General features: G+C 38.6%; 1 long non-coding RNA gene across 1 annotated transcript; it reads right to left on the bottom strand.

The window, feature by feature from the left end:
• Positions 1–1,410: 1,410 nt before the first annotated feature.
• On the bottom strand, positions 1,411–3,963 carry LOC120082608. Its single transcript, XR_005483227.1, has 4 exons — positions 3,817–3,963; positions 2,400–2,862; positions 2,239–2,310; positions 1,411–1,666 (listed from the first exon to the last, which is right to left on the bottom strand). It is a non-coding gene; the product is annotated as an uncharacterized LOC120082608 (long non-coding RNA).
• Between the last annotated feature and the right edge of the window lie 5,368 nt (positions 3,964–9,331).

Raw genomic sequence — 9,331 nt, 5'->3', positions numbered from 1 at the left:
CTATATACTAGCTACATGCTACTCGATCCTCTAGGTCCTATGTTGTATGTTCTATACTCAATTTAGAAGTTCACTTGATGCTCGATGCTCTAATGTTATAAACTCTATGTTTGATGCTCGATTCAAAGAAACACAAAAAAAAAACGAAGAAAGGGGAAAAAAGAAGAAATGCACAAAAAAAGAAAAAAAGAAGAAGAAATGCAAAATGAAAAACACACACAAAAAAAAAAAAAAAAGAATCATAGAAAAAAAAAAGAAAAAAAGAAAAAAAAAAGAAAAAAAGAAAAAAAAATGCTACAAAATGAAGAAAATAGAAGAATAATGCATTTAAGGTTAAAGTGGTAATTTTACACAGTGATGACATAAACAGAAAATAGGACCATGTATGCCATTTTTTCGATAGGAGATGTAAGTGTCTTATAAATGGATTAACAAATAAATGTAAAAATTGAATTTCTATAATTATATCAATTTGCACTATCATTCAAATTTTGTTAAAAAAATATTGTTCAAAACTTATAATATATTGTATCAATTTTAATCCTAACTCTTTCAAAAAAAAAAAAAATTATAATCCTAACTTATTATAAGTTATTCAATTTGTACCATTTCTTAAGATTACCTTTGAAAATCAACCATACATCAATTCTTATACGGACGTAAATTTCTATAAATTTTGGATTAAAAAATTGAGAATTAAAATTGATGCATGAACGATTTTTAAAAGAAATCCTGTAAGTTTAAATATTACCATTGAACTTTCACAAATGTTTCAACACATACCGTTGAAAGTTATCTGGATATTTAACCATCATGGTTGGCGTTGAACTGAACTTTCACAAATGTTTCAACACGTATCATTGAAAGTTATATTGGATATTTAACCATCATGGTTGACGTTGAACTAGTTAGTGGTTAATAAAGGCAAGGAGCATAATTAAGGACTTAATACGTTCAATTTATGATCGTTATCTACCTATGATTTAATATAATATAAGTTTTCTTGACACCAAAAAAATAAAAATTTAAGAATGAGTTAGTCACTTTTAATGTTTAATTGATACATATATGAAAATTAAAAAATTTATTAAACATACTTAAAAAGAGAAATTGTAAACACCACCCTATACCATGGGGTTAGTTACAGTCACACCATAAACTCTCAATTTGATCAATTATCTCCATGTAGTTTTTTAATAGTTGCAATCAACCCCTTTTATTAAATTAATTTTTATTTGTGAAAATTTGTTGTTTATCCTTTTTCTTGTTGGTTCTCTCTCCTCCCTCTTCATCCTCAAATAGAAATTAATTTAATAATGTAACGACTCGTATTATTAAGATGGGTATAGGACTGTTATTACATACATACATAGATCTCAAAATGACTTTTTCTTTTAGACAAAATCCAACTAAATCCAAATAAATTTCTAATATAAAATCTCAAAGAACATAAGTTCACTGTTTGGGGTACACCTAACACAATATTGAAATAAACTTTTAAACAAGTAAATAAACGAATAAATAAATAAATAACCAAAGAAAAATAAATGTTTGACCCCTAAACCAAAACATGTAAATTTAAGAAAATAAGTGTAGAAGCGATGTCAAGTCCCGAGGACTGGTTACAAATTCCTCTTGTCATTCGTTGTTCTGTCCTTTCTTTTACCTGAGAAAAAAATATAGATAAAATGGTGAGTATAAAAATACCCAATAAGTGATCCACTACTGGGCCCACTAGGTATACAACTTAGTATCTCTATCATGACAAAGGTATGCATCCCGACATAGGCATAAGGGGGGAACTCGAAGATACTTTTCATAAGAAGTGACTCAGAAGAGACACAATAACATAATCTAAGTGGTGATCCCATAAGGACGTCGAAACATACTCAGGGGATGAACTTAGTCTGATAGGGGTGCTAACAGCCACAATTAATCTACATGCAACATATATCGTCTAAGTTCATATCAAACTGCCACAAAATGTAATAAGCATAGTAACATATCTTATGAGTTTCCTGAATGGCCTCGAAAGTTTATCCATCAATCAAACATAACAAAACCTTGACATAATATCATATTTTCCTTAACATAAGCACGGGTTTTTTGAACACCCTTAACAGTCCAACCATAGCAAGTTACAATAATTCAACCCATCAAAATAGAATCATGCTTTCAGTGCAACCACAATCTTAATACCAACTTGGGTTTGAGGAAAACTGGTAGTAAATCACTTACCTCTCAATCTAAGCTCCAAATTATTAGCAATTCAACCTTCTTCTTGAATGAAAGTATTCTTGGACCAACCTCCTAAAACAAAATCATATTCAAACTTAAGTCAAATCCTCGGACCCTCACCCCAACAGGCAAGTTAACCTATAAAATTTCAAATTACCTACCAAAGCGTGGTTGAACCAAAACCATTTCAACACTTCAAAATGAGCACGTGAATGACCCAAAACCTAAACGCAAAATTTTGGGCGTCAAACTGATTCACAACATCAATAATCAATATAATTGTAACAACCCCACCTCTTAGGACTACTAAAAAGGGGATCGTTACTGCATCATGCATAAATATTCGCATTGAGGAAAATAAAGTAAAAATAAAATAACATAACATGATTTTGAATTGCTTTAAGTATATAAGAAACGGTTCTGCCATTATCTCAAGATCTTAAATCGTTCGACCGGGTACCCTTTAAAATGAAATAAATTATAAAAAAAATATATAATAAAATCATAAATGCAATAAAATCAAAATATGAGAAAACATAAAGGTTCAAATGCGGAAGCGATTCTAGTTCCTTTGACACTGTCACAGATTCCTCTTGTCAGTCGCCCGAGTATCCTTGCCCTTACCTGAAAAAAAATAAAGATAAAGGTTGAGTATAAAAAACTCAGTAAGTGATCCCATTATCGGGATCAGGCTATGCATCCACGAGTAAAGAATGATGGCCTGTGGCTCATACAACTACATCAGTTTTTTACGATAAAAGAAACCAAAGGACGTATTGTCTTTCCTTGACACATATGTCTAGTGGCCTGTAGGCACACTGTCAAACATGGAAAAAAATAACATGAACGTGAACTTGTCGACTCACGCATGTCTAGCGGTTCGTAGGCACACCGTCAAACATAAAAAATAACATGAACGTGAACCTGTCGACTCATGCATGTCAGCGACCCGTAGGCACACCGTCAAACATGAAAAATAACATGAATGTAAACCTGTCGACTTACGCATGTCTAGCGGCCCGTAGGCACACCGTAAAATATGAAAATAACATGAACGTGAACCCATCGACTCACGCATGTCTAATGGCCCATAGGCACACCGTCAAAACATGAAACTAGATCCATCGGTCCTCTGAAATAAAACATGCGTCAAGGCGAGACGGTAAACTGCTCTATTGGTCTATTCATGCATCACATATATAATTTTAGTACTTATTAGAAATTCGAACATGCTTATAATACTTATAAATGTCATGTAACAAGTACATCACAAAGATAAAATCATGCTTCCAAAGTCCATTAATTAATTTTGTAAATCTAATCTAGGCTGCCTGGCACGAAGACATCAGTAATAGTATCACTTATCTCAACTTGATAAAAATGCAAAACAAAATCTCTTTAGAACTTCTTTAGCACACTTAAATCAATCTAAAGTTGTGACTTGGTCCAAGAAAAATTCCAAAACTTGATTTAATTAGCCAATTTGATCATGAATTAAATCCAAAATCAATAACTTAATTTTCCCACTACTACTCTTAATCCAAAAGAATAACCATCCAACAACTTACCAAAACTTACCCAACTTAATATTTTGCAAGAATAGGCAGTGGCGGTGCGCGAATTCAAATCGGTGACTGATCAGAACAATGAAGGAACCCAATCCAATTGCCGGTGAAACGAGTGTCTTGCACCGATCGAAAGCTAGGACGGTCGTGCGTGTTGACTTATGGCGTAGAGAGCGCGGCAGCAATTAAAGACGGGTCTGCGGCGGCTCATTTGTGTGTGAACGCTTGCGGCGGCGCTTCCTTGGCGACACATCGCCAAAACGGAGGTAGATGGTAGCTCGTCGGATAGAGAACGCCAGACGTCGGCTTCAATCTGCATACGGCGGGGCCACAAAATAGTGGAGCGACCTGAACTCGGCTGGGATCCTCGGCGGTGTGGCTAGGAAACGCGAACGGTCCTGGGGCGCTGAACGAACACCGGGAAAAAAAATCGGTGGCCTCTTCGCGGCGACGACGCCTGCTTGAAGGAGAAAAGAAAGGTCGGCAGCACGTGGATAGGCGCGCGGCTAGGCGTCTTGGGGCTGTAAAAACAGTGAATCACAAAGGGCGGGGGGGGGGGCGGGACGGGGCGGTCAGCGGCGTGAGTGAAAGAAAAATAATATTTTTTTCTATACCTTAATCCACTCAATGTAACTATATAAATAAACTTAAACCTCTTCGTTTTCTTTTTAAAAACCAAATTCCCTATTCCCTTTCAAACTTACTAATATACACTTACTATATTTTTCTTAAAAAAAAAACTCCATACAAAACAAATATTTATTATCTCCTAGATAATCAAATCTCCAAATGCAAGCCTAATAATAACAAACTATAATTAATTCCATAGATAATTAGATTTATATTTTAGGCCTCAGGCCATAAACATAAATCTCATATGTCCAATTTATCCAAATAGTCAAACATTAAAAAAAATTAAATAAATAAAACTTAGTTACAAAATAAATCGAGGTGTTACATTCTACCTCTTAAGAAACTTTCGTCCTCGAAAGTTCTAATCCCTCGAAAAAAACCGGAATAAATCGCCCTGCCACGTCGTCCTCAGCAACTCCAATGTTGCTTCATTCGAATCTGATGATTGATGCAAAGGACCCTTCAACCAAAGCTATCTCCTTGTTGCGCCAAAACTTTAACTTCCCTGACTAAGATTTGAATGGCTTCCTCTTCGTTAGCTCAGGTTCTATTCCAAATGCAAGTCTCACTAATCCACAACATGAGATGAGTCTGCTAGCGTACTTCCTCAACATGGAAACATGAAAAACATTGTAACTGAGAAAGGGTTGGGGGCAAGCCAGCCGGGTAGGCTACAATGGCCGCAAGATCCGCTCTAGGATCTCAAATGGGCTCATTGAACCGAGGGTTTACACTTTACCCATCCTGCCAATCCTCAACGACCCCCTTTCATAGTGCCACTTTCAGAACACCTTTTCCACCACCTCAAACTCCATATCCCTTACAACTAACATAGCGTAACTCTTCTTGCCTACTTTGAGCCGTCAACATTCGAGCCCTTATCTTCTGTATTGCCTCGTTCGTGGTTTGTACTAACTCAGGTCCTAGTAATTTCCGTTCACCAACCTCATCCCAGCATACGAGTGACCTACAACTCTTTCCATAAAGGGCCTCAAACGGTGACATGCCAATGGTTACCTGATAACTATTATTATAAGCAAACTCTATCAAATGTAGGTGAGAGTTCCAACTCCCTGCAAACTCTAACGCACAAGCACATAACATATCCTTTAGTGTCTGATTTAAACGCTCAGTTTAACCGTCAGTTTGTGGGAAAAGCCATACTGAAATCCAAACGAGTACCTAATGCTGCCTGAAGGCTCTTCCAAAAGCTGGAGGTAAATCGAGGGTCCCTATCAGACATGATGGACACTGATACCCCATGCAATCTTACCACCTCTTTCATATACAACTGAGCTCACCTATTCACTGAATATGTAAGCTTCCCTGGAATGAAATGTGCCAGCTTGGTGAGTATGTCCACTATAACTCAAATTACTGTAAAACCCTTCGCGGTTCGCGGGAAACCCACAATGAAATCCATCAAGACATTCTTCCACTTCCATTCTGGTACGCTCAAAGGTTGCAACAAGCCTGTTGGCTTTTGTCTTGGGGCCTTTACCTACTGACACATTAAGCACTTACTGACAAACTCTGTTATCTCCACTTTCATGTTATTCCACTAGTAACAACGTTTTAGGTCCTGGTACATGTTGGTACTGCCAGGATGTATTGAAAATGGGGAGTTATGAGTCTCTCCTAATAGATCGTTCTTGAGGTCACCGTCTGCTGGTACATATAAGCGTCTCTAAAAAGTAAGACCATTATCTACGGACAAGGAGAACTCACCACCCTACCCTATCTTCACCTATTGTGCTACCTCAACCAAGTAAGGATCATTGCGTTAAGCAACAATGATTCTCTGCCTTAAACTCGATTGTATCGATAATTATGCTAACTGCATAGAGACCTCCCCTACCACACTACTATCTCGGCCCGCTCAAGGTCCTTACATAACCGAGTCTATCTGGTGATAAGGGCTGCTGAATGGGCTACCTTTCTACTTAGAGCATCCGCCGCTACATTTGCCTTCCCTGGGTGGTACAGAATTTCACAATCATAGTCCTTCACTAGCTCCAACCACCTATTCTGTCTCATGTTTAACTTCTTTTGAGTGAAGAAGTATTTTAAACTCTTGTGATTGGTGAAAGTCTGTATCTTCTCGCCATATAAGTAGTGCCTCCAGATTTTTAAAGCAAAAACCATGGCTGCCAATTCCAAATCATGTGTGGGATAGTTCAGTTCATGGTTCTTTAACTGGCGAGAGGCATAAGCAACTACCTTGTTGCATCAATACACACCCCGACCCTCTCTTAGAGGCGTCACTGTAAATAACAAAACCACCCGTTCCATCCGGTATGGTGAGAACTGGGCAGTAACCAACCTGTGCTTGAGATTTTGGAAACTATCCTTACAAGCCTTATTCCAAATAAAGGAAGCTTATTTTCTGGTCAACTGGGTCAGAGGGGTGGCTATACGGGAAAATTTCTTCACAAAACAACGATAATAGCCCGCTAACCCCAAGAAACTGCGTACCTCTCCGACTGTGGTACGACGAGACCAACTTGTGACTGCCTCGATATTTACGGGGTCAACAGATACACCTTTCTTGGATACCACATGCCCTAAAAAGGACACCTGCTTTAACCAAATCTCGCACTTGGAAAACTTAGCATTTAACTTTTGCGCCCTCAAGGTCTCTAGAACCTTTCGTAAATGCTCCTCGTGTTCCGCCTCTATCTTGGAATAAACCAAAATGTCATCTATGAAGACTATCACAAAGGTGTTAAGAAATTCCTTAAACACCCTATTCATCAGGTCCATGAATACTGTAGAAGCATTCGTCAACCCAAATGACATCACGATGAACTCATAATGTCCATACCTTGAACGAAAAGTTGTCTTGAGAATATCATTATCCTTTATCCTCAACTGATGATATCCCGACCGAAGATCAATCTTAGAAAACACTGTAACTCCTTGCAACTGGTCAAACAAGTCGTCAATCCTGGGAAGCGGATACTTGTTTTTTATAGTCACCTTGTTTAGTTCCCTGTAGTCAATGCAAAGCCTTAATGACCCATCTTTCTTTTTCACAAAAAGTACCGGCACACCCCAAGGCGTATGAAACTCTTATCCGACAACTCTTGCAACTGAACCTTAAGTTCCTTCAGTTCTGCTGGGGCCATTCTGTATGGAGCTTTCGAGATAGAAGTTATGCCTGGCTCCAACTTGATAGCAAAGTCTATCTCCCGATGCAGAGGCAGACCTGGGAGTTCCTCTGGAAAGACATCAAGGTAGTCACGTATCATTGGCTCCGAAGTTAAGGAGACCTCAGGCTCTCTACTGTCAACGACACTAGCCAAGATACTCCAGGTACCTTGGCTAAACAACCTCTGGGCTTTCATGGTAGAAATCACTCTGGGCAGGACCACAGTCCCCGCCCCTTTAAATTTAAAGTTGGCTCTTGTGGGAAGGTTAACAATCATCTCCTTGCGAGAGCGGTCTATATTGGCATGATTAGCAGCTACCCAATCCATGCTCAAAATCACATCAAAATCCTGCATGTCCAAGACTATTAAAGTCACATTCAGGGTATGACTCGCTACTTCAATCTGACATGCTTTTATCTTTTCCTTTGCTAACATAATTTCTCCAAACGGAGTGGATACCGACAACACATAATGCAAAGGCTCTAATTCTAACATGGCATGCTTAACAAATAACGACGATATAAACGAATGAGATGAACCAGAATCAAACAATACCAGCATAAAATGTCCCAAGATTGGGAGTGTACCTGTCACAATAGTGCCTGCTTTCTCGGCCTCTTGCCAGGTGGTAGAGTAAACACGACCTTGTTGATGCTAAGGCCTACCCGAACTCCTCTATTCATGGCCTACAAATTGGTTCCTATAACCGAACATGATTCTAATAGGGCATATATCTATCGAGTGCTCCTTCTGCTTGCAATGAAAATAAACCCCGATGCTTGCCAAACATCGTCCCCAGTGGCATCTTCCACACGAGTTACACACTAGCAGATTCCTTTCCACCATACCCACCTCGGCAGCCTGCTGCTTAAAATGTCAAAGCGGTCTGTTTGAGCTTTGAACCTTCTGATGGGGGCGAGGCTCGAAAGTCTTTTGATCTGCTTTCCTCTTTTGACTTGAGGAAGGTCCTGCCCCAAACACCCGTGAATACTCGTCTTCCGACTATGGGTCCACTGATGCGTTATTTTATGAGATGAAATTGTGGATGAAATACAATGATAAAAAATTCGTTGAGCAATCAAGCTTTCTCAGTGGAATCTAAGTGTAAACCCCACTGAGTTTCCTGGTAAGTCCAGGATCGAACCCAGGGACTTGGGAAAACAATATGCGGTGGTAATTTCTGAGAAAGACTTTGTGGTAACCAAATAAATCAATAGTTGGTGTGATTATTGATTGCAGTAATGAAATAAATAAATGTGGTGGATTTGAGAAAAGTTTGAAGGTATTTAACTAGCATTACCTGGGTATGCGGAGGAATGGGTTGAAAAGGTCTTTAACTAGCATTACCTGGGAATGCGTCAGACTATGTGATCATGCTACACTCATGCACAACAAGTCATTTTCTAATGCAAATGTGGTTCTCCTAAGTCTAGGACGCATGTGTTGAATGCAAAAATGTCCATAGAGCTTATTCCTAAGTCTCTACTCTTTTCCTATGCGATGATGCAAGATGCACACAAAGACAAGGTGATAACACACAATCATATCCTATCTCTAGGATGCATGCGATGCGTTAATAGCAAACAGTGCTTATTCCTAAGCTCCTATCTCTTGATTATGCGTTCTAATCTGACTCTCCCGAGCCTAGATTCTAACCTGACTTTTTCAAGCCTAGATCTTGTCCTTAGACTACCCTCCCGAGTATCTCTAATGGACGAATGAAGCATACATAATACAAGATAA

Source organism: Benincasa hispida, chromosome 8, assembly GCF_009727055.1.
Source record: "Benincasa hispida cultivar B227 chromosome 8, ASM972705v1, whole genome shotgun sequence".
Classification (NCBI taxonomy): Eukaryota; Viridiplantae; Streptophyta; class Magnoliopsida; order Cucurbitales; family Cucurbitaceae; genus Benincasa; species Benincasa hispida.
This window is presented reverse-complemented; position numbering and strand designations above follow the sequence as displayed.